The sequence below is a fragment of the Canis lupus genome, chromosome 38 (assembly GCF_048164855.1).
Source record: "Canis lupus baileyi chromosome 38, mCanLup2.hap1, whole genome shotgun sequence".
NCBI classification, from domain to species: Eukaryota; Metazoa; Chordata; class Mammalia; order Carnivora; family Canidae; genus Canis; species Canis lupus.
In genome coordinates, this window is record NC_132875.1 from 6592847 (window position 1) to 6618068 (window position 25222).

Genomic DNA, 25222 nt, shown 5'->3' on the forward strand with positions numbered 1-25222 from the left:
GAGAACACAACAAATGGACAGAGTGTCTTCTTATGGAGACACTTACCACCACGGTGCCCAAGGAAGCTCTGTCTCTCTTCCCGAGCCATTTTATCCAGACTGCCTCTTGGCTCATGTCTAGGGCCAAGGTGGAGCCACAGAAATGTGGAAGGTCTCTCCTCCTGGCCCCTGGGGAACTCACAACCCACTAGGGGAGATAGGAGGCCTGCTCCTCATCCCTGTAACACAGGCTGTGACGAACACTCGTGTTAAGAGAAAAAGCCTCTACAGTGAACACGGTGCACAGCTCACACCTAGTCCTTCATTCAGCAAACACTGAGCTCCTCCCATGCTCCATCCAGAATGCTTCTTGTGGTTGAGATTAAAGGACTAAAAAGTATTTCTATCTCTGAGGAATTCGCAATGAGTAGACAGGGAAAGATATGACTTTTGTAGAGAGAAGACAGGTTCAAGTGTTGGTTCCACTCTGAGCCTCTGTTTCTTCTTCAAGAAAATAAAGGAGGTTGAGAACAGCCTCAAAGGGATGGTGAGGCTATTGGAAATGAGATAAGGCATGAGGAGGTTTTTTTTCCAGGAGGCGGTAAAGCTCTAAATGGGAGTTTTTCTGAGACACCCTGGTGGGTTGAGAGGGGGTACATTGATTGGGGCCCCCTGGTGAACCTCTCTCCACAAGGCCTGACTGTTCCCCCTGCTGGTGGTCCTCCAGATCTTGCCACCTCAGGACTCCCCATCTCGGTTTCTCTGCTTATAGGACTGGCCTATGAGCAGTGGGGTACTGGACTGGGGGTGAGTCCTTCTATCTGTAGAGCTTCCCCACCTCTCCTCCCAACTGGGCATCTGGAACCCTGAGGCGGGAGGGGTGGGGGTGCTACCAAGGTGTGGTGAAAGCTTTGCCCGTTAGTTGTTAAATAATATCTCAGACATATACAAACACAAAGAAAATAGTATAATGAACCCTGTGTACTCAGTCCTCAAGGTCAACAATTATCAGTACAGGGATGCCTGAGTGGTTCAGTGGTTGAGCATCTGCCTTGGGCTTAGGGCATGTTGTCAGGATCCAGGATCAAGTCCCACATCAGGCTCCCTATGGGGAGCTTGCTTCCCCCTCTGCCTGTGTCTCTGCCTCTCTTTCTGTGTCTCTCATGAATAAATGAATAAATCTTAAAAAAAACACAATTATCAATACATATCCAATCTTGTTTCATTCATAACTCTATCTATGCCTCCAGTCCCCTGGATTATTTTAAAGGAAAGCACTTCACACACACACATACACACAATCACAAGATCACTATCACACCTAAAAATGTAAAGATTGTTCCTTACTATTATCAAACATCTAGTTGGAATTCACCTTTCCCCCAATTGTCCCACAAATGTTTTTGTGGAATAGATTTCTTCAAATCAGGATCTGAACCAGATCCATACCATGTATCATGTCCTGGTATTTTGGCACGTGTTGTGTGCTCCCTTAAGTAGGGAGGGCAAAATTGGTTTTGCAGGAAAGGGAGAGAATGATTTCAGGACCAAGGTGCTCCAGTGCACACAAAGTCCAGAGCACAAGTAGAGAAGTTGACTTTGGAGAGGTGTGGAGATGCTTTCTCTCTTGGGATGGCTGGCTGGACTCTGGTAGGCTACCAGGAAGGTGTGTCCCTGGGGATTGTTACTGATATTTCCACAGTGGCTTTGACGGGTGAGTCTGGATATTGCGTTGCATGATTGAAACCCAAGAGTTTGGTCAAGGAGGAGACTCATAATTACAGAATTTCAGACTTAAAGAGGTGCCCCTAAGATCCATGCTCATTGCAAAATATTCCCCAGAGCACCTTATAATCCTTTAGTAAGAGGTTGTTGAGCCAGTGCAACCTGGGACAGAGGCAGAGGGAGAGAGAGAATCTTAAGCAGGCTCCATGCCCAGTGTAGAGCCGGACATGAGGCTCAATTTTATGGCCCTGAGATCATGACCTGAGCCAAAACCAAGAGTCACACTCTTAACTGATTGAGCAACCCAGGTGCCTCTCAGCTCCTCAGCCACTTTTGGATCACACGCAGTGACTGGGTGCTCACCACCTCTCAAGCAGTGTACACTACTGTGGGACATGTCTAATGGCAAGAAAACATCAGGCTAATGTGGGGTTGAAATCTGCCTCTGTACAATTTCTACCCACTGAGTCTAATTCTGCCTCTGGAGCTGTACAGTTAGACTCATCTCCCTCCTTCGTGACAGCCTTTCAATTACTTGGAGCTTCCTCCCAGGTCCCCCTGCTGAGAAGTGACACTGCTTCTGAACCTCAAGTAGTAGAGTTCTCCTCAGAACAGCAGCCTCACCCCAAAGCTTGGAGGACCAGATTCTCTTGATAGCTCAATTTCTGTTGCTTTTTCTGGCAGATGTCAGGAAGTTAACTCTGCTGCTGACCCCATTTTCTATTTCTTAAAAATGCTTTCTCTTTTCATTTCAGTGACCTGGGACTCCAATATAAGCTCTCTAGTACACCCCACTTGTCTTGCCCATACCTTGCACATACCACAGACACATACCTGCTTGCTCTTCCTTCCTCTGTTAGAGGGCAAGGTCCAGGGCACCAAGCCTCAATCAGGGGGGGCTCCTCTGCTGATTCACTGACAGGTTACCAATAGGAAGTCTTTGTCAGGGAAGGTGGGGATACTTCTCAGTGTGGCAGACACACAAGTGGAATCTTGTCTGGATTCCCTACACTGACCCCTCACTCTTCAAGTTCTTCTCACACATCAGGGTTCACCCTTGGACCTGTCTCCTCTGTGAAATCTTCCCAAACAACTCTAACCCGTGCTAACTTCCTCTTGCTCAGGGATCTTCATCTTCACAGCAGTGGCATATGGGTAGGAGCCATTTTTACCTCTGGGGAGGAATAATTTATGACAGCTATTGTTTAGAGTTACAGCAATGATGATAGCAACAAGCAGATCTTCTTTTCGTCCATCTACTGTTTGTAAATCCTCTGTGCACAATATATCGCCTCATCACTTGCCCAGGCATGGGTGCCCCAACGCACCCATGGCTTATTGGTTCCTCGTGGCTTGCCATATGTTTCTCTGATTGTTGCGTGAGCCTTTGTTTTCTCCCCCAACCCAAGCATGAGCCGTTGATGGCTGAGAGGAGTCTTAACTAATCTTTAGCTAGCCCTGCTGAGCCTGGGCACATAGTCATGGCTTAAGAAGTAACTGCCTGATTTCGCAAGCGAATTATTGGAGTGGTTCCCCATTCTCAGCATCCAAAGCAGTGCACTGCGGTTCTAATCTCCCTTGAAGTCATCCCTTCTGACTGGCCTCAAGGAGGAGAGAGACCAGAGTGAGTGGGCATTTGTGTGTGTGAAGGAAGAAGGAAGCACCAGGGGAGAACCCTGCATGCCCCCCACCCCCCGGCTGTGGAAGAAGGCAGAACTGGAATGCTCTCTGGATGGCTGGTCCACACCTACCCAGAATCCCCCCAATCTAATCAGGGGCAGGAATCCTACTTCTGCTCCTCTTCTCTCATCCTTTCTCTTCCTCACTCCCACCTTCCTTTTGTAATTACTCTGATGGGATTTCAAAGACTAGAGCATCTTTTCCTGACCTCAGCAGTCCATATGATTTCATTTTGATTATGCTTTGGCTGAGCCCTTGACCTGTTGTAATTATTTTCCCAAAGTGCCTGCAGTCCCCAGTGCACACGGCTAATTATCTGCAGAGCATGCACAAAGTGATCTCTCGGCTTCTGATGGATCCGGGGCTCTGCAGCCCTAGCCTGTTGGTTAAGGACCAGGAGCTCTGGCTGGACAGCTTTGAACTTTTCATTCAGGGCTTTGGCATGTGGGAGGTTCAGCAAGGGCCCCATTCCTTCCGGAGGCTGGCTGTCAATGAGCAACACCCAGTAATCAACAGTACGCTTTTCCTGGATATTCATTCCAACCACATGGTGGCTAGCCTGCTTTCTGGGAATGAGGCCACCATGGGAAATAATTTCATTCAATTACTCATTCAATTCATTCCTTCATCTATTCAACATCTTTTGAGACCCTACTACATGGTAGACATTATGCCAGGTGCTATGTATCTGATGAATGAATAAGACATGGCCTTTGCTTTCAAGAATCTTGGTCTAGTCAAGGAAATGACAAGCACATAAGAGAGTCTTATGTGCTATGAGGGAGGCACAGATCAAATGCTGTAGGAGTTCATATGACAGGAGGGGGAAAACACTTAAATGAGGGGACAGGGAGGTCTTCTGGGTTAAGGACATGGTTAAGCTGGACTTAGAAGATAGCTTTAATTTGGATGTTGGGAGGCAGAAAGTGGAAGAAGCCCATTGTGTGGGTGAATCTGTAGGACTTTCTCCTAAGGGCCAATCAGGGATCCCAGCTTCTTTGAGGCCAGCGGCAAAGTCTCTACAGAAGCCTTGCTAGCCCCAGTCCTCACTCCCTCCCAACCTGAGCAGTGATCCTCTGGAGACTGATGCTCAAGGTCATGTTCTTGAAGTGTCATAGGCTTACAGCTCCACCATCTTCTTTTTGGCCCATCTCACAGATGCTGAGGAACTTCTCCACTTCCAACTCCTGCCACCTCCTTGCTTCCCATCATACCCTCTCCAGGGTCTGGATAAATCACTCTAAGTGCCAAAGATGATAGCACCATAGACTAAAGACCCAAGAAGCATACCTGCCATGCTCCTGGACCTGCCACGCTCCGATACTTTCTCACCTTTGTTCCTTTGCTTAAGCTGATCTTCCCTCCTTTTCACTCCTCCCAGGGCTGACTCCTTATGTCCATCTAGACTCAGCTCCAGTGCTGCCTCTCCCTTGGGACCCCTTCCCCCCAGCCCAGGCTGTGTTATGTGTCTCTTTTGGAGTTCCCATAAATGCCACCATTGCCCAGAACTGTTTGTTTTTGAACCTATGTACTCTTGCTTCTTTGAGGTCAGGAACTCTGTGTTTTTTCATCCCCAGCGCATACATATTAAGTGCTTAATTGGTGTTTGTTGGATCAAGAAATGCAGGCAGGGTGCTCTATCAAGCAGATGCCTCTGCAATAAATGTGGATTGAAGAAAAGGACTTTGCACATTTTTCTTAAAACTGTCATGATATTTAAATTATGTCACTACTGTGGCCACGTTCTGACAAGTCTTCCTGGCTTCCTGGTGGTCTACATGGCCTATAGACCTGGCTGCTGGGAGACCTTCTGGGTCTTACCCAGATGCATGTTTTAAATAATCTTCAGGAGATCACTTTTCTCAAAGTGGAGTTCTCAGACTCCATTAGTGTCACCTGGGGACTGGTTGAAATATAGATTCTCAGACCTCCCTTGAGTGTAACTGGATCAGAAACTCTGAGGGTGGGGCTCAGCCACCTGTGTTTTAACAAATTGTATGCTGAAGTCTGACAACCTCTGGCCTAGCTTAGCGCTCCTTAAACTGCACTCTGTGTAAAAATCACTTGGGGGAACTTAGAATGAAGGTCCCTAGACCCCATTCCAGAAGCTGTGATTCTGAAAGTCAGGGAAGCCCAGGAGTGTGTACCCTGGGAGATTTAGGATCCATCTCCAGATCATATTTCAGTTCATCCACATGGCAGGAGATGATCGCTGAGGTCCCCGCCACAGCGACTGGCCTCTGGTTCTGGTCGGCAGGGAACTGTTGATACAGTGAGTGGCAGAAGGTGGGCCTGGGAAGCAGTTGACGGGGAGAGGCCCTCAGGGGGAAACCGTGATGACTGTGACCGCCCTGTGGGACAGGACCCAGAAAGGAAAGTGGCTCTGTGCCTGAAGTGGGACAGTCTTTCCCCAAAATAGCCTAGAGTGGTACTAGGGGGAGGGCGTAGCTCTTCTGCCCCTTTAAACACCCTTGTAATTTGCATTTAAAAATAGAAAGAAGCTCATGAATAATTTGTGAGTCATGAGCAAGCCCCTTCAAAATACAGTCATGAATAAAATATCCTGCTTTCCCTCCTCTAATGGCATCGGCCTTTGATGTTTTATTGATGGCTTGCCTGCCCTGAGTGCTGCCAGGCTCTGGGATTAATTCATACACTTGGGCCCTCGACCCTCCCAGGTTGGTGGGTTTGCCCTTGCTTGCTTGCTGGCTTGCTTACACATAAATATACCACGCTGTTTTAGACAGTTGGAAAGGGCTGCCTCAGATCCCTTTGGAACAAGAAGCATAATTACAGGACTTGTGGGAACCCCTGCCCTGGCCCACTGAGAGGGTGAGACCTAAATCACCGGGAGCCATTGTTTATGGCAAGGTGAACATTTAGAGCAGGTGTAAGTGTGTCTCCCATTTTATTGCTTCCTAGGAAGCCAGGCATGGAAAGCAGACATTAAGGAATTGTAAATAATAATCCCCCAAAGCCTGAAGGAAGAGGTGCCCTGGAGGCATGTGCCCCATCTAAACAGATGTTCTGTTTTCCCTGGAGGGGTAGGGTGGGGTGTGTGTGTGAGAGAGAAACAAAGGGGGAAGCCCCAGTGAAGGAGTTGGAGGTGGGGCTTGGCTTTATATCCTACCTAGGGAGTCTAGACACCTGCCAAGGACCCTATCTCCAGGCAAGTCCAAAGGACTTCCTGGGTTATGTTGCTATCTACACAGACATAGGAAAAAGTAGGGGAGGGTCGAGGAGGGCCTTTTTAAAGTAAAACTAAACAAACCAACCTTATCAGGAGAAAAGCACTTCATGGGTGAAGAGGATGCTGGTAATGAATTTCCAGACACTGGATGTTCTGATGAAGAGGAGACCCCAGCTTTCCCAAGGATGACCTGGATGGTCTGGGAATTCACCCTGGGACAACAGAGAGTAGAGGTGCTTTGGATCTGTCCTGGGATGGATTGATTGGAGGTGGGACAGTTTTGGGGTGGGAATGTGGGGACCCTACCAATGTCTTTGATTTAGGTCTTGGGCCATGTCCCAAGTTTGCTGAGAGAGCCCATTGGAAGAGTAGAGAGAGTTGTAACAGGTGAGGGCAGAGCCCTTCAGAGCCTCAGCCCTGTCTGAGTGGACAACTGCGGTCATCCAACCATGGATCCAAGTCTGGTGGTGATGAGAAGAGCCAGGGACACTGGGGACATTGCAGAAGCAGCTGAAGGCATTCAGGCTGGGGAGTGGGAGCGCCTTGACAGCCAGAGACTATGGTGGTCAACGAGGAGACAGTGTGAGCTCCCTTGGATCTGACTGCTCTCCCCGACCCCTTCTCCCCTTCCTGTGACTGGGCTGGAGTCCCCGAGCTAGTCTCCTGTGAAGAGTAGGACACTGGTCCCATCAAGATGCAGAAAGAGGGACGCCTGGGTATCTCAGTCGGTTAAGCGTCTGACTTCTGATTTCAGCTCAGGTCATGATCTTAGGGTCATGGGATCGAGCTCTGCGTTGGGCTCCACTGGGCATGGAGCCTGCTTGAGATTCTCTGTCTCCCTCTGCCCCCCACCCCCGCCGTGTGCGCATGTGTGTGCTCACAACAACCATGAGGGAGCACAAGCCCTGGTGGAAAGAAGTAGACCAGGGCAGACAAGGTTCACGATACCTGCTCCCCTTCCAGTGAGTCAAGGCAGTGAGGTGGTCTGGATAAAGTGGGATCTGTCCTGGTGGTGGTGGTGGTGACACTAGTCCTAGACATTTGCCTGCTATCTGCCAGAAAACTGTCACAAAAATATAAAAAATCCCTGAGGATTCTAATATAAACGGCACCCTTAGAGTCGTGTAGTGTACAGCATACAGCAGCCCTAGGGGAGGTGGGGATGGGGCTCCTTCACCACTACCCCAGGCTGCCCTTCCAGGGGCCAGTGTATTGTAATAGGATCAAAGCCTCATGCAAAAGGAAGTCATGGCTTTGCCCACTGGGGGTAGGGAATAGGCATTTTTTTAGGGGGGTGTCTCAGTCTGCTTGGGTTGCTCTAACAAATTACCATAGGCTGGGTGGCTTATAAATGACAGTATTCTTTTCTCATAGGAGGCTGGAAAGTCCAAGATCAGGGTGCTGGTAGATTTGGAGTCTGATAAGGGCTGATTCCTGCCATCAGGAACAGCCATCTTGCCATGTCCCCCAGAGTGGAAGGGTCCAAGGAGCTCTGTGGGGCCTCTTTCATAAGAGGACACATTCCACTCATGAGGCTCCACCCTTGTGATCCTTGTGACCTAATTACCTCCCAAAGGCCTTACTTCTTCTTTTTTTAATGATTTATTTATTTGAGAGAGAGAGAGAGACCATGAGTGGGAGGGGCAGAAGGAGAAGGAGAGAGAATCTCAAGCAGACTTTGTGTTGAGCATAGGGCCGGACCCGGGGCTCGATCTCACCACCCTGAGACCATGATCTGAGTCAAAACCAAGCTATGAGGGGCCGCTCTGGCACCCTTCTGGTACCAGGGCTTGTGCCTGAGCCTCTCTTTGCAGCCACTAGGCAGCTGTTTAACTGCCTTGGAGCCCTCTCCAAATGGAAATGATAAAGTTTTTTTGCAGAAGAGAGAGAGAGAGAGAGAGAGAGAGAGAGACTTGAGCACCAAGGAGCTCATTGGAGGTGAGAATAGCTAGTTGCTGTCTTGTCCACACAGTCTGGGAGACAACCAGAACTATTTTCAGGTCAGAGGCGGGAGGAGATCGTCCATTTCCTCATCTTGCCTCTCAGCCAGCATTCAACGGAGCACCTATGCTCCATAGCCTTCTCGGCCATTCTTCGGGATGCATATAGCAGGCAAGCTGGTAGCCTAGCCCACCCCTGCTGTCAGGTGGCTGGGAGCGCAGCATCGAGCTCCCACTTACCATGTGCTCTGGGGTACCATGTCCTCAGTGCCAGTGAGCCCCAACTTCATCATGTAGAGCATCATGCCATGACTTGGCAGGGTTGTTGTGAAGGCGGAATAAGGGGTGTCTCGGCGCTCGGCACTTGATAAGTCTGATAAGTATATTTTTCAATGCTTCTTGAAAAGGAAATACATAGCAATGGGGTGACTATCAGTGCAAAATGTGGGAAGGTCTATATATATTAAATATGATGAGGAAAAAACTTTTTGAAGAGATTATGCACACAAACAAATCAAATATGGTTAAAGGATATTATGCAAAAATAGATTCCCTTCTTCACTTCTTCTTGGTTCCTTCTCTGCCTCTTCTTTGTTCCTTCTCCCATGAGATGATCATGGGTTTTTTTGGTTGTTTTTTTGTTTTTGCTTTTATTTATTATTTGAGAGACTAAACGAGCAAGCATGAGCAGGAGGAGGGGCAGAGGAAGAGGGAGAAGCAGGGGAGCCCAACTCGGGTCTCGATCCCAGGACCCTAGGATCATGACCTGAGCTGAAGGCCACATTGGCACCCTAGAGATGATCAAGTTTCGCTCTCTGTTGAGACGGCTGTGTTTTGGATTCCCCTTACTTCCCTCTTAGGCTTAACTCATCTCGACTTCCAAGATTTTCTATGCAGCTTTGCTTGTCTGGGAGCCAGTTTTGAAGAAAACATGATTTGAAATGTCTTAACACATGAATAAGTGTTCTCCACATTTGTTCTACAAAGGATTTGTTTCCTCAAACCCCGGTGCCCCAGACAGATACATCTGCCTCGCTGGCACCGTGACCGGCCGCTGGTGTGTTTGTGCACGGTGGCCGTGAGGCCGGAGCCGGGGCGTGAGGTGTGAACAGCAAGCGCCTCGTGGGAGTGGGCTGGCGGGAAGCTGTGGCTGCACCTGCACCCTGGCCACCGCCCCTTCTCTCTGCATCGTGACCTGCACTGGTAATCAATGGGCTCCTGTGAAGCAGCCTGTGGTGATGGGGGTAAACTCATGGTGATTCATGAGTAAACCCTGAGCTCTTGAAGCAGCAAATGCCATGGCTAAAGTCTCACTTTGGCAAAGATAGGCAAGCAAAGCCAGTGACAATTACCTCTTTCCCTCTGGGCCCCTAAAAATGGCATTGATGTAGAGTCCTGCTTGGGTTACGCACTTGGCACCAGTCATGGGACCCCCTGCAGCCCCCAAATGCTTGATCCTGTCCCCACCAGGGAAGGGCCAAGCCATGTGACTCCCTCTGGGGCCTCATGAAGACTGGGAGCTGGGCTGTGTTCAGGAACTCCAGCTCTGGGGAGACTCAGCCCTCACCCCAGGGATCTCCAGGCCCCCGCTGATGGGGAGTGGGACTGACTGGTTCCCCTCATGCAGGCCCGTATGCCAGCTCACAGATGCAATAGGAGAGTTTCTCTGCACAGGAACTGTTTTGCTCCAGTGTAGATGCTCCCTCCATGAGGCTGCAGTAACTGCCCTCAGAGCCCTTGGTTCTAAGGAAAGCAAAGATCCTAGAATCTCATATTCATCCACCCAGGGACCATCTCTTCTGAGGTCCTGGGATTATGGTATTGCTCCTGACCTCAAGAAACTCACAGTAGGGGATCCCTGGGTGGCGCAGGGGTTTGGCGCCTGCCTTTGGCCCAGGGCGCGATCCTGGAGACCCGGGATCGAGTCCCGCATCGGGCTCCCAGTGCATGGAGCCTGCTTCTCCCTCTGCCTGTGTCTCTGCCTCTCTCTCTCTCTGTAACTGTCATAAAAAAAAAAATTAAAAAAAAAAGAAACTCACAGTAGGCCAACTGCAGAGCACCCAATGTGAGCATAGGGGTGCATGCCAGTAGCTAGGATGACTGAGCAGGTGCAGGAGAGGGGGCAGGGGAGGATGGGCATTCGCACAGGGGCAGTTGGTACAGAGCTGCCAAGGAAATAGCATGACCTGTTCATAGCCCTGGTTAGACGTCCATGGTCTTTCCATGACCCCATGTGTCCTATACCTGCTTCTCCTTATTATTTCCTTCCTTCTTTTTCCCAGTACGAACTCACCTCCGTCAAAGACCTGCGAACTACTGAAGAATTTCCACGGGGAAATTGGCTACCCAGCCAGGACATGCTCACCTCTGATGAAGACCAGTGGACAGGGCCAGTTCAGACTCCGTAGGGCGCTCAAATGAGCTCCTGGCAAGCTGGATGTGAAAGACAAGGCTCATTCCACTCTAACCCCACTGGGCTTCTGTAGTTCCTCAATCATGTCCACACCCGGCTCCAGCCTCAGGGCCTTTTCACTGCTGGTTTCCTCTTCCTAATAAGCAACTTCTCTAGGTTTCCCCCTGACACCCATTTCTTTCAAGCCTATGTTTATTTTTTTTCAAGCCTATATTTAAATGCTACCTTCTCCGTGGACCTTCCCTGACCATCCTCTTTTAAACCCATCAATCTTTATTTTCCTTTCCTGCCATATTCTCCTCCAGAGCGTTTATCACGAACATAGCCTCTGTTTTGCCTGCTGATTTTATCATCTATCACTCCCCAGCCACCAACTAGAATGTAAGCTCCGGAAGGCAGAGTTTTGCCTGCCTGGTTCACTACTGGGTCTCCCACACCCTAAACGGTGCCTGGCACAGAGCAGGTGTGCCCGACATGTTTGTTGAATAAGTAGCGAAGAAATGGGTATTTCTGCGGACTGAGTAATTGGACCGAAGGGAGGTTCCTCTTGCACCTCCGCTGGGGGGTGTTGCATGGTGGTTGCAGACTGCTGGAGAAATCGCTGGGAAACTCCTCTGCTTGGTTTCCAAGCCCCTGATCCCTTGACTCCGGCCTCTGTCTTCTTTCAGAGAGGACCCAGTAGGGAGAGCCGTCCCTAGAGGGGAAGGAGGCAGTATGGACTTGGGGTCCCTGGTCAGCTTTGTTGCTGTTTCTCCCACAGCTTTGGTGGTAGCCTCCCTGCCCCTGGGACCCCAGGCTGTGTGGTTACTGAGCGACTCAGCATCCCAGAGCCCCCCCCCCCCATTCCCAAGCTCTATATCCTACTAAGGGGCACTGATCGTGGGTGTGGGATTTGGGGGATTTGTCTTTATAGATATCAGTTTAATACGTTGGAATTCAGAAGAAATAGCCCAAGTCAACTCAGAAATGCCTGGGGACAAACTTGCCAGCCTGCTGTGTTCGCTGCTGCCGTATGGTCCTCTCTATATGGCGTGGGAGAGGGGTGTTAGGAAGGGAAGAACTGGTTCCCCACCAAAGACCATTTTTCACTCTCTCAGAATCTTAGCAAAAGGTCCCTGCAGCTCCGGTTGGAGCCCATTTCTCTCTGTCTTTCCTCAGTGATAGGAACATAATTGGTTCCCATCATCCTCAATGTAGATAATCTCTCTAGAGTGAACAATTGCTCCGCCTCAGAAGATGCTGCTGGGTGGAGACACAGACAAATTCCAGAACTATGCGGATAGATTCTATTTAAACTATTTTGTGTCTTTGTCGGGCTATGGGCATCATGATTCTAGCATCTCCCACATGCTTCCTGCTTATTCTGGGATTGGTTCCACCTTCTGTTGTGTTCATTCACTACCCTTCCCAACAGAAATGAGACTTGCTCGTGTCCTTCATCATGACCCTGGGCTTATCAAGTGTCTTTGTGTTTTGGGTGGTTTTGTCCAGCTTCCCTTGGCAACTTGATGGCGAGGAGCCACAGAAGCAGGGAAAGGACACTTCTGTGCCTCCTCCAAGCTGGGAGGACAGGTGAAGAGGCTACTTACAGTCTTCCCTTGTTGTTCTAAAGTCTCTCACCCAGCCCGTGGGAAGGGAAGGGCAGGCAACATCTGGCGACTCCACGAACCATTTCAGAAGAGAATGTGCCTCTTGCCTTCCCCGTTTGGACGGCTGTAAGAACACCATACATTGGATTGCTTAACCAACAACGGTCTATTTCTCAGTCTGGAGGCTGGGAGTTCAAGATCAGTGTGGCAGCATGGTGAGGTTCTAGTGAGGGAGTCCTTCCTGGTTTCCTCCCATGGAGGAGAAAGAGGGAGAGAGAGAGAGAGAGAGAGAGAGAGAGCGAGCCCGTGCAAGAGAGCACATGCAAAGGAGTGAGGTGGGGTCTTTTCATCCCTTTATAAGGGCATCTTGCTGTCAAGGAGGCTCCTTTCCCATGACCTCATCCAAACCTGATCACCTCCCCAAGACTAAAATACCCCCAAACCTCATTACCTCCCAGTCTCCAAATACCATCAACTTTGGGGATTAACCCTTCAACCTACACATGTTGGAGGACCCACTCAGTGCATGGCAGCTTCCTGCCCTTAGTTTTTATCTTCTAAGCTTTCCCAGAAGCTGAATTCAGTCTTCCTTCCTATCTTAGACTGATGGGCTCAGTACCAGCTACCTTTCAGGCCAGTGTGACACTTTCTTTCTGCTCCATGGTGGGCATTCTCCAACGGCCGGCGCAACAGAGGGAGACCAGAGGCCTGAATGGGACAATAAATCCAACTGGTTGTTCATGGCCACACCCACAGCCCTGGTATCCGTCACACAAATGTCCTTTTCTCCACACACAGTGCTCAGAAGCTCCGGACACAGACCACGTCCCAGGGCTTCTTTAACTCATGTAGTGCGGTCATCTGTGTGCTTTCTAGAATACCTTCAAGTGGGCTTGCTTTGAATCCAATTGGAATCAGATAATTAGTTTACAGACAGAAAATATATACTGTTTTAATTTTTCCAACTTGAGTAAAGATTGCTTTGGGAGTTGTGTGCAGAATGCTATAAAAATAACTCCTTTTAATTATATTTATTTACTTAATGAATCACACAGATAGTAGCTAAATGGAGTGTTGAGGCAGCCTGCAGAGTTGCCCAAAAGCGTCATTGGTACCATGCCTCTTGATTTATAGTGTAATTTCACATCCAGTCACATCTTCTGTTTGCAGGGAACTTTTTGAGGTTTCATACACCTAGTAAGAGGCAATGCTGGGTCTCAGTTTTGGATCTTCTGGCTTCATGTCTTGTGCTCTTTACAAGTGCATCAGGAAAATTATACAATGGAGTCACAAGGGCGTCCTTAGAGTCCTCACTGTGACACTTAGCAGCCATGTGGCTCTTGGGGTCACTTCACCTTTCTAAGCAGCAGTAAACGAAGGCTTCATGCATTGCTTAAGATAGGAGACAATCAACCTGAGACTGCCTTGGAATGTGTGAAGTGTAGATCTCAAGCCTTCCATGGCCCAGGACGCCTCCTGATGCAGAGGTTAAATGGGAGAGGCCATAATTACTATTGTCATTATTAGTAAATGCAATCGACAGCTGCTTCTTCATATATGGCCCAGACCAAAAAGCACCTGGAAGCTGATCTTCCTGAACCCTTTCCCCTCCCATTGACCCTCTTGCCACATAACGTATCATTTCCTTATTCATTATGTCCATTGTCTATCTCTCCCTCCACTACAATGGCAGTTCCAGAAGGGATGGGTGTTTGTGTGGTCCTGAGAAATGCTCGGCATCTAGAATAGTGTCTGGTACATGAAATAATACATCTCCTGCTCTGCAGATCTCTCCAGTGGTCTCCTTAGTTATGCACATGGGCGCTTCAGGGAGGGAGCACAGCAGAGGAACCAGGGCCTTTCTGTAAGACAGGGAATGAGAGCAAATTCCTCTCCGCAGGGATGCCTGTGGGGCACTCCAGGGGACCCACACCTGGGCTTAGAGCAGGAAGCATGGTAAGGTCACTGACCTGGAGAGGACAGGGTTGTAGGTTGTTAAACTGAGTGTAACATAGAGGTTTAGAAATTTGTTGAAGGTGGTGTCAGCACAACATGGGATGGATTTTAGAAAGGCTTCCAGTCCCAGCACCGTTGGCATCGCTGTTCATTGAGAACAGTGACTGAGCAAAGTATGGTGTCCAAGGCTGTACCAAGGTAACAGCTTGTGTCCTGGGCGTCCTGGCAGCAGGGAATTGGCATCCTCTGCGGGAATGGATTAATATGACCCTGTTCTTTCTGTCTGGTGTTTCAGCTCTCTTTGGGATGGGTTCAGGACACAGGGTTCCTGACGAATTGGGGGTGGGTGGGCTGTGGGACCTCAAAAGGGACTATCATACTCTCTGCTAACAGGGACTTCTTAGGAAAATTCATGTAATTAATTTGAAAAATAAAAGAAATGTGACCATATTTTTCCCCTAAGTTGATAAGGCAGGTTGTTCCATTTTTTCATGTAGGTAACAATAAATATGTAGTTTCGATTTGAATATTCTGTATTTGTTCCCCCACATTTCTTCTTTAAGAGTGTGTGTGTGTGTATATATATATATATTTTTTTTAAATCACATACATCATTGTTTCCTTTTCCAAACCATCACAGAGTTTAACATAGAATTTTATGGTTCCTTTTAGTGAGAAAGAAATGCCACTTATTTTCAAGTTTGCTTTAACTGTCACTATGTTCCCAACCCTCATTCATCCACTTGAGCTTTTTACATGTACACACACATGTTCAGCCATCACCAGCACATTGTTAATTTCTTAAATTAATTAGGAAAAATGTGCCAATTGCCACAACAGTGTGTACCTCAGATGATGCTTTTTAATGGATAAGCTAGAGGAATCCCTTTTCTGAAATGTGCCTGTAAGGCTGCTGCCCATAGAATTACGAATGTGCTGCTCAGCTCACTTGGTAAGGGAGGGGGGTGTCCTTGTTATAAATCCGTCTGTTGACAAATGAACCCTCCTTGCCCCATGAGTTGCATGATAGACAAATATTTTTTTTCCAATAGTGGAAACCACTCTAAGTATCTGAGTCTCCTTCTTGATTTTCCTCTTTTGAACGGTCTGTGTGTGTGTGTGTGTGTGTGTCCGTGTCCGAGAAAGAAAGAGAGAATGAATATGCATTTTTAACTCCAGCCTTCTTAAAACTGCTGACCTCTCAGAAGAGTGGCAGGAGAGCTTGTGGCAAATAGCCATGATGGCTCTGAATAAAAGGTCCAGGAGAGAGAACAGCTGTGGCCGGCTGACACCCTGCGCTTGCCAGCCAGGTGCTCCTTCAGGCTGGAAAGTGGGGTGAGGAGGAGGCGAGAGAGGCAGGGGGGCTGGGGGAGGGCCAGGGCTGGACAGCTGTGTCCCTCACTTCCTTCCCACCCGCAGAGTGTTCAGAATCCACGTGCACGTCAAGATCTCCATCCCAACTACGCTGCCCACCGTTGCTAAGAACTGACCATTAAAATATGTGGGATGCCTGGGTGGCTCAGTGGTTGAACATCTGCCTTCTGCCCAGGGCGTGATCCCCACAGGGAGCCTGCTTCTCCCTCTGCCTGTGTGTCTGGCCCTCTCTCTGTGTCTGTCATGAATGAATGGATAAAACCTTAAAAAAGAAAATCCTTTTTGAAAAAAAAAATGCACCTTGAGGGAGAGCAGGCAATACCCCAGAAGCCTTAACTACCTTCGAGTATGCAGACTCTTCACATGATCTTGTTTTAGTAGAATCCTAAGTGGCAAGTGTTGAGCTACAGGGATATCATTTAGCGGAAGCAAAGCAGAAACTGGCCAAAGGGTGCTCTGGAGAGGAGGAGTGATGGGGAGTGGGTGAAGGGTAAGGTTTGCCCTCTGTGTTTCTAGAATGTTCTCCTTTCCCCAGTTTTGCAGCGCTAAGTTGGCCTTGTCCTTAGTGGGCAGGATCCTTGCATGTGCCCTCTGTACGTCCCCGAGATGCTTGCTCTGGAGCCTCCCCCAGGCTTTTTAGGAAACCAGCCACTGCATCTTTAATGACGGAATTAAAGAGAAAAGATACTTTGTTGTTGTTGAATACATACTGTATTTAACTTTTTTTAATCCCAGAGAAGTGAAATGCAACATCTGTTTGAGTTTATGTAACATCCAAAGACTGACGACTCAGAATTTCCTAATTAAAGTCATTTTTAAGGCACTCTGCAGAGCCAGCTTTCGTCTCTTCCTCCAGTGGCTTTTTTTTTTTCCAAACTGCAGCAGAATACCTGGTTTCTCTTTCTTCCAAGCGATACACACATGCTCATGCTTTTAACCTGTTCTTTGTCCAGACAACACCGAAAAACAGCGCAATTCCAAATGGGAAACAGTGAAGGAAGGAAATATATTTGTCAGAGGTGGGGGTGGGTACAGAGAGGATGCTTTTGAGTAAATTAACTGATGGGGTGGTAGCAGAAAAGAGAAGGAGCAGAAGGTAAATGGACCAGGGTGGGGTGGGCCAGATGGCTGGCGGCCAGTGAAAAATAGGCTACATTTCCCAGTGAGGTTTAAATTAATTTAGCTGTTCCTTCCTTTTCTTTTTCATCTTCTTCTCTCTCTCTCTCTCTCTTTTTTTTTCATTTGTAAAGTTTAGGCCAATATAAGGGAGGTGTCTCAAAATCCTGGAAAGTGTATGTAGGTAAGTGTGCTTGCTTGTGCTCATGTACTTAGGAAGGCTTGATCTTAGAGATAGGTATGGTTTGGGGAGGCCCTAAGAAGCTCCCCGATAAAAAATAATCTCCCTTACTGGCCCAAGGCTGTGCCTGAGATACCCACCATTAGAGCCACTCCTTCGGATTAAGGCATTATCTGTAGCCCCAATTAAAACATAAATGTCACCTGGGAGGGGTAACACTCAACTCTTTAGCACCCACTGACTGAACCGTCTGTCACCTATCAGAGAGTAGGACCCTGAGAGATGGGACATGGGGTAGGGACATTCTAACTAATGGGGAAAGAAGGCTTGGTGGCATGGGATGCGGGAGGGGACAGGCTGGCAGCAGAGGTGTGTGTGAACTAGCACTTGCCCCAGGAAATTACTCAGATGAGGGAAGTCAAATACTAAAAAAACCTCTTGTGTGTTTGACAGTTTGTGTATATTATAACCTTCTTGTGTGTATATCTAATATGGAATTCACCAGGCCCCATTATAAACATGGTACATCTCTATGGATCTCGGTGGTTTGTATGCAGCATATGGACACCACACACATACACACATTCACACACGTGTTTGCTCACACTCAGCTCTGGAGCTCTCATAAGTGTAAAGGGGGAGATGTCTCTTCTCAGCCATTTGGGATTTGGATGCTGTGCAATTGTTGGGAAAAGAACTGGCTTGGGGCAATGAGACTCCTTCTGTTCCCAGTCGACCCCCATTCAATTCAGGTGGCTCTGCAGAAATAGCCAAGGCTTGGGTTATCAAGACTCAGCCTGGGCCTTCCCATCAGGATTGGGATTTGGAGACATAAATGTCACCAAGTGCCCTTTAAACCTTTGGAGTTGGGGAGTCTAGGGCAGATGCAGAGAGCATCTGGCAAGGAGTAGGTTTCTGTTGCTAGAAAAGCTGGACACCATTTGAGAGCCCCTGGGCTGGGTGCAGACATCAGCCTCAGGGTGCAAATGGTGGGACCTGCCAACTCTCCAGGGATCTGCTCAGGTTGGTTGACCTGATGGGTAAGGTTCAGTGAGGAGGAGGAGCTGGAGAAATGGGAAGAGAGTTCTCATTCCCCAGTGGCTTCTCCCATTCTTGGCAGAAAGCTCAGGAAGTAGAGAGGATAAAGGATGTGGGTGGGTGGATGGGTGGGCAGGACGAAGGGAAAAACCACTAGAAGTGCTTCTCAACCCTAGTCTCACATTAGGATCATCCAGGGTACTTTTAAAAACACCAGTGCCCAGGCTCTATCCCCGGATTCTGCTGTAATGAGCTAAGGGGGGCAGGTACTGGGTCTGGATGGTTTTTAAGCTCCTCGGGTGTCTAATGTGCATGTAGCCTTCAGAAGGCGGTACCAGAGCAGAAGGAGAAGTCTGGTTCTGCGGTGGCCAGGCTGTAGCTGACTGCCCGCCGCGCCCCCCTCCCTGCCCCTGCCCCACCAGCACACAGAGCAGGAGGGGAGGTGGAGGGGGTGCTGCTGGGAGGGGGAAGGGAGGGCCGGATGCTGGAAGCTTCCATTTGGGCAGTTGAACCTCTGCTGATTTGTGTGGCTTTATCCCCTCACTGTAGCTGGTGGTTTCTAACCCCATTTCTGGCTGAAAATCTGATTGGGGTGGAAGTATTTGGGCACAGAGGGAATTTCCACCCTCTGTTTTCTGTGGCTTCAGAGAGGAGTAACTCACTGTGCTCTTTGGGGCCAAGAAGATAAATTCTGGGGCTGGGTGCCTCAAAGGTGGGAGTGGGTTTTCTGCTGTATAATAAATACATATTTCATAAATGAATCAACTGGTGAGCAAGCCAATCAATAAACCAAAATAAAACATTACACACCATTTTTGCCCTCTTAGGGTGGCTCTCCCCTCACCCCACTGATCCTGCTGACATACACTTTGCCCTTGGTCACCTGAAGACACCTAGTATGGTCATGCTGGAGAAGTGGGACTGCTCTGGCCCTGGCTCCAAGGATCAGAGAAATCGCGAGAAACTATCAACACTGGCTACCCACGTGGAGAAAGGAGGTAAAGGATAGATACGCATTCCCTCTGTTTCCCACCCACAAGTGTAGGGAAGGGAAGGCAGAGTTTGGGAACCAAGGCTGGGCAATTTTAGGTGTCTCAAGTCCAGGCTGACCAGCTCCTTCTCCCTGGGCGGCTTCACTTAGAGGGTTGGGGATGGACTTGAGATCTGGATGGATGGGCCCAATCTTTCCACACAAAAAGCTACAGCAGGCATAGCTCCCACTTCAGCGCAGCCCACCGAGAGCCAAACAGCCAGCCCAGCCAGTCCATGGGGGGTGCTGCGTGACACATGGTGGGGCAGGAGGGGGTGCACATCACAGGATGGGAGGATGTGAGGAGACAGGTATAATGGCACTCGTTTTAATGGGAAATCAGCTGTCCAGGTCTTCAGCTTCTAGAGCCACCAGCCATGGCTCGTTTCCTCCTCTTTAGTCTCTGCCATGTGGTTCTGCTTGCTGGACGTGCCTTGTCCTACTAGGTGACCTGTATGTGGACATGGAAACATGTAAACAAAATGGGCATTAAGACAGTGGCCAACGCATGTCATTCCTTAGAAGCAGATGTTTATAATCTGGGCTTCATAAAGACTTCAAGGGGACAACGACCCTGACATTTTATGCAGAGTTACTGGGACTTGTTTACATATGCATTTCTCTGCAAAGATGGTCTATAGCATGTATGCAGGTCTTTAAAAAAATTACCAAAACTAACAATATTAAGGGATCCCCGATCATCAATAGGTGTAACCCACCAGCAAGGCTTAAAGGGATCTTAAGAAACAGGTGGGAATTCCAGATGCCCACCCCCCACCCCACAGCCTTGTGTCCCAGCAGCTGAAGACACAAGGAGATGTGCAACAATCGCTGATGGACCAGAACCCTGTGGCTTACCCCACTTTCCTGTGCAAGTGTGCACACTCCAACTGCACTAGGATTCCTTGAGTGTGGGTCTACACTACTCAACGGGAAGTTGTCAGTCAGTTTTTCTTTTTAAAAACTTGCTGCCCCTATTTCATTGTGGGGGTGCTGGGGATAGATATCTGTATATATGGCTTTATGTAAAAGTTATGGTCCTAAATAAGGGGGCAAACTGAATCTTTCAAATGAAAAGAATATTTTTGAATGCATGGAAGGACGGAAGGAGTGCTCTGAGGTAAAGCCCAAGCACCAGGCATCCTCCTCCTTCTTCCCTGATCATTTTTTTTTTTTCATTTTGTGCCTTTGGGTTTTCAAGATACTGGCTTTGCTCATGGGGGTGCACTGCCATTATGGCAGAACAAGTTTCTATGCTAACAAACGAACACCGTTGCATTTTCAGATTTTTATGCGTGGTTTCAATTTCAGGAAGAAAACAAATCTCAAATTCTTACATAGATTATCAAATAAGCTTGTTCCAGTTGTTTGCAGTGTGCAAACAACCTCATTATACATACAAATGGGGACTTAATAGCCTAAAAGCCATTCCAGAAATGGTTCCTCCATCCACCCTATACTCTGGATTAGCTGCCATGCTCCAGGGTCAACGAATGTCTGTTCCCTGTCATGCAGTGAGTGGTCAGAGGCACTGAAGATGCCAGGCTCTGGGAGCCCTTGTTACCTTGCATGGCACAGAATGACAGACAAGGTGGTTGATGGGGGAGGATGGGGCACGGTGTGGGCACATGTCTGCAGAAGCCTTGGGACAAGCCCAGATCTGTCTGTTGCTCATGGACCATACTGGAGAGAAGCCTGTGTGCAAAAGTCACATCATCATGACGATTGCTTTATAGGACCCCTATATTCATTATTATAATAATCATATTCTGTTAATGGCATTAAACTTACTATACAGTTAGGGGTGCCTTTGGGTTAGCATAATTTTTGCACAGGAAATCTTTGAACTGCGTGCTTGAGTTCTGTCTCTCTGTTTCCCCAAGGCAGCTCTGTCGGTGCATTGTTACAAGCTTAGAAACGTTGAGGGGGTGATTATGGCACCGAGAACAGGCCTACCTCCCATTTCACAGATGGAGAAGTGAAGAGACCTCTTGCACAAGAGACCTGCATAATAATGCCAATTCTAAAGCAGGCTCGGGGAGGGGGGCCTCCGGTCTCCTGGTTCCTGCCACCACCCTGAGCATTTGAAAGAGGGAGCTGGCTTAGGACGTGCCTACTGCTTTCCTGAAGAGGAAAAGACAAGATCTGTCCTGCAAAAAGTCTGGAATCCAGCTGAGTTTAGAGCTGCTTATTCTCTCGCAACAAAGGCCCTACTTCCTTTCTGATGAATGTGCCCAGAGAAGGAAGGCATTTCCCTTTGATTTTGTGAGTGACTCTGAGGAGCAGGTGTTTTTTTTTTTTTTTGCTGTTTTCAGAAGACCCATGAAATTCTTCAGGTGAGACAGCAGATGAGCCTCAGTCCCTGAGGCGTGTGTGTGTGTGTGTGTGTGTGTGTGTGTGTCTGTGTGTGTGCGTGTGTGCACTGCCCACGAACAGCTAAGTGGTGTAGCTCCTCAGTCCCTGTTCATCTGATATGCATATGCAGGGCCCTTCTTTCTTTCCTAATTAATTAGAAGTAATAGCTTTCTATAGTTTCTGGTACGTGAGGGAGTGAAGTGGGAAATAATTTAATTGGCTGTCTTGCTTTCAAAGCCCAGTTTAATGAAATAGTTCTCAGCCTGAAGTGCATGTATTATCTTTCCTGTTATTTTTCCAATTAACATTTCATTGGATCATGTCTGTGTGGAATATTCTAATTGGCTTGAAGGGTGGGGGTGACGGGACAAGAGCAGATGGAGAGATAAGCAGCTGTTTCTCCGGTCTCCAGTGCCCGCGTCTGTAGGGATGAGGCTGTGAGTCCTCCCAAGTGCCTTTGCTCGGAAGAGATCAAACAACGTGACACAATGTTGCCTGTCACCTCACCCGTCCTCATCGAGTCCTCAGGCCAGAAAGGCAACTTCCCTTCACAGGCTGACTGGGGGAACACTTGCTAAACTTCTGGGGCTCCTTGTGATGTGTGGCACCGAAGGGAAACGTGAGTGGTGCCCAGAGCTTCCTGTGAGCCTCGTCTCCCTCTGGGCAGGGCCTCTGTTTAGTTCGGCTCACAGGAGATGCTGGAAGAATGGGCGTCCCAAGGGACTTCCTGGGACCCACCTCCACCCACCCTTGCTGTGAAGAAAGCAGCGCTGCGTAGACGGTGGCGCAGAGCAGGGCTGGGAGCAGGGTGAGGGAAGCAGGTGTCCCGGGCAGACACCGCAGGGCGTTCACTCTCAGCAGGTGTGGAGTCGGCCTTTGTACAAACCCGCATCAAGGGCCTTCTGAGATTCGGTACCCTGGGCACCTTGGCTGGTTCACCCTCACCCCGGCCCTGGCCTGAGGCAAAGTAGTCCGGCCTCCTGCCTATAATGCTAATGTCTATTCTCCATTCTCCTGGACACTTCTGACGCAGCACTCTGTGGCTGTAAGGGTTGAGCCACATCTTCTGGGTAGCTAAGGACTCCTGGGAGCCTGGCTGCCAGGACAGGCTCCTGTGTGTGGCCGGGACAGGCTCCTGTGTGTGGCCATGTGGCCTGCTGCCCAGAGGCCTGGCTTAATTTTTATCCTGGTGAGAAGAGTGGGTGGCTTCTCTTCTGGACCACTCCCCGGGGCGGCAGGGGAGCGGTGGTGCAAGATGACCTCTCTCTTCAGGGGGCCTGTACTGCTGGGCCCAGCTGGGAGAGAGGCGCAGTGGCATGTGGGGCCAGGGGCCTTGGGAAGCAGACCTGAGGCAAGCTGTGTGGCTGGTCCACGTGCGGCCACAGCAGGCAGGGTGGGCAGAGAGAGAAGGGCCATTACAAACATGCCTGCCACGTGGTGGGACAGCCTGGGGGGGCGGAACATTTGGAGAAGTATAACCTTTTTTTATGTGTACTGTCAGGGCCAAATCTGTAATGCAACCTCCAAACTGTGGAGTCCTAGCCAAGATCTGGGGCATCGGAGACCGTGTAGACAGGCCAGTGGCCAGTGTGTGTTGATCCCCCCCAGCTCCAACACACACACTATATACATAATTACTTTCTGCCTCTGTATCAGTGCAACTCACAAAAGAGGTGTGCGTGTGTGTGTAAAATTATTATTCTCATTTTCTGCCTTTGTCTCTTGCCTGAGCTCACAACAGGAAAAATGCCACTGCCCCTGGCTGGCTTCTCCAGGAGACTTAAACCAGGCAAAGTGTGCTGGGATTTCAAGTCTGGCCCAGATCTGATGTTCAGCATCCTTTCCTTGCCAAAAGGCTTCTTGGAGTTGTAGCTACAAATCCTGCCCGGAGCTCTTTTCTGCAGGGCTACCTAGTGGTCTCCTTTCTTTTTCTGACTGCCAGGGTCCAGGCCTCTCTAGCAAAGTGTTTGGGGGCAGGGGGAGCTCAAAGCCCATCACCCTCCAGTGAGGTCAGGCTTACTTGGCAGGAAGAGTGGGTTTCCTGAAAATGGTTTTGGGCTTCCCAGTAGATGAAACTTGAGATCGTGCAGCTAGCTCTGGGCTGTGTGATTCTGCCGATGTGACAATACCTTACAACAGGCATCAGGTTAGAAATTTTGGGAGTGTTTCCAGATATCATCCTACTGTGTCTTCCTGACTGTGATGTTGACTGGGTATTAGTAGCTCAGTTAACGGAAAAGGCAACAGAAGCCCAGGTGAATTAAATGATTTGCTTAAGGTCTAGTTCAGCAGCTGGATCGCGAGTCACGCTGAGGTCCTGGGCTCTGACCTCCAACATCAGAGCACCCAAATGGGCCTCCCTTCCGATGAGAAATAGGAGGGAAATCCCCTGAAGCCATAGAGCCTGCAATAGTTGAACCCAGACCCTTCAGGTGAGCTGATTCCGTCTTGTCAAACTGAGTTCAGAGATCAATCAAAAAGGATCAATCTTTGCACCCCTGCAAAGACTCCATCTCCTAGTTAGTCAACCCTGCCCAAGGAACGGCAGTAACTACACAAACAGAAAAATGCTTGCATTTAACAAGGGAAAGAATATTCCATAAGAATGGAGTAAAAATATGCAGCCAGAAGACTGAAGCTCAAGTCTTCCACGCACTAACATCAAGGTGACCTTGGACAGGTCACTTGACCTTTCTCCTCAAATCCCTCATCTGTAAAATGGGGACATAAGGCAGCTCTTACAGGGTAATTGAGAACAAAATGACAGAATGTTTGTGTTGGTGCTGTGCAAAGTGTAGCATGGGAGTCAATCAAATCAAATGGGAATCAATGTTGTTAATAATAATAAGGATAGAAAGATAAGGCTAAAACTAAGATTTCCTGTCTTCAACAGAGTTTTTTTTTTTTTTTTTTTTACTTTGTGTAAAGGGCAGTAAAAACCCTTTGTAAGCTGTTAAGCATGGTGCACCTGGAAGGGATTGTTAGCAGGATTGAAGTTAGGGTTGGATCCACCGTGGGAGGGAGCAGGGCTGCTCACCGAGGGCAATGGCGCTCATCGCCCCAGACGCACTCCCATAAAAGTGTTTGAGGATGACCAAACAACCTTGGCTGTCCTCCGGCCACTGAGCTGGCAATGCTCCTGCAGGCCCTCCATAGGCAGATGTCCTACCAGGGAAACTGGAACCAGATGTACTCCAGATCTCAAAAGAAATTAATGGCAGTAAGACTCTGGGGTAAAAATATCTGTGTGCACTGAGCTTGCTCACTCAGCTCCCTTTCTATCTGAGGATCATTTAGGCTTAATTATAGAGTTCAGGCGTTCATTGGGTTTTTTGATTAATTTTCTTTTCAGCTTGAGGAGTGTGTGAGTGTAGTGGGTCCGTGCGAGTGTGTGTGTTTACATCTTTCTTTGCAACTCAGTTGGGAGCTGGCTCTGGTAATGTTTAATTGTGCCCTCAGTTCTAACAAGAATGGCTCAGTGTGCCAACCAGAGCTCAGAAACCATTGTTTGCACTGCTTCCGCCCCACGGGCTGCTCCTGCTGCGTTGAGGAGTGGCGGGTGGCCGGGCCTTGCTCAGCTGGGACCCTTAGCTGCGGGATGCATAGTTTCCTCCTCCTTTTGTGCTTACAGGGTGTTTAAGGGGTTCTGAGACCAG

At 48.8% G+C, this 25222-nt stretch overlaps 1 protein-coding gene across 3 annotated transcripts in view; it reads right to left on the reverse strand.

Annotated features, from left to right (window-relative positions):
• Window positions 1–16534: 16534 nt before the first annotated feature.
• Window positions 16535–25222, reverse strand: part of FAM78B (family with sequence similarity 78 member B) — an 88311-nt gene continuing 79623 nt past the window's right edge. For all 3 annotated transcript variants that reach the window (XM_072814768.1, XM_072814769.1, XM_072814770.1), the window contains exon 3: window positions 16535–19662. The gene's annotated coding sequence lies outside the window, so the exon portion shown is untranslated. The remainder of the gene's footprint in view (window positions 19663–25222) is intronic.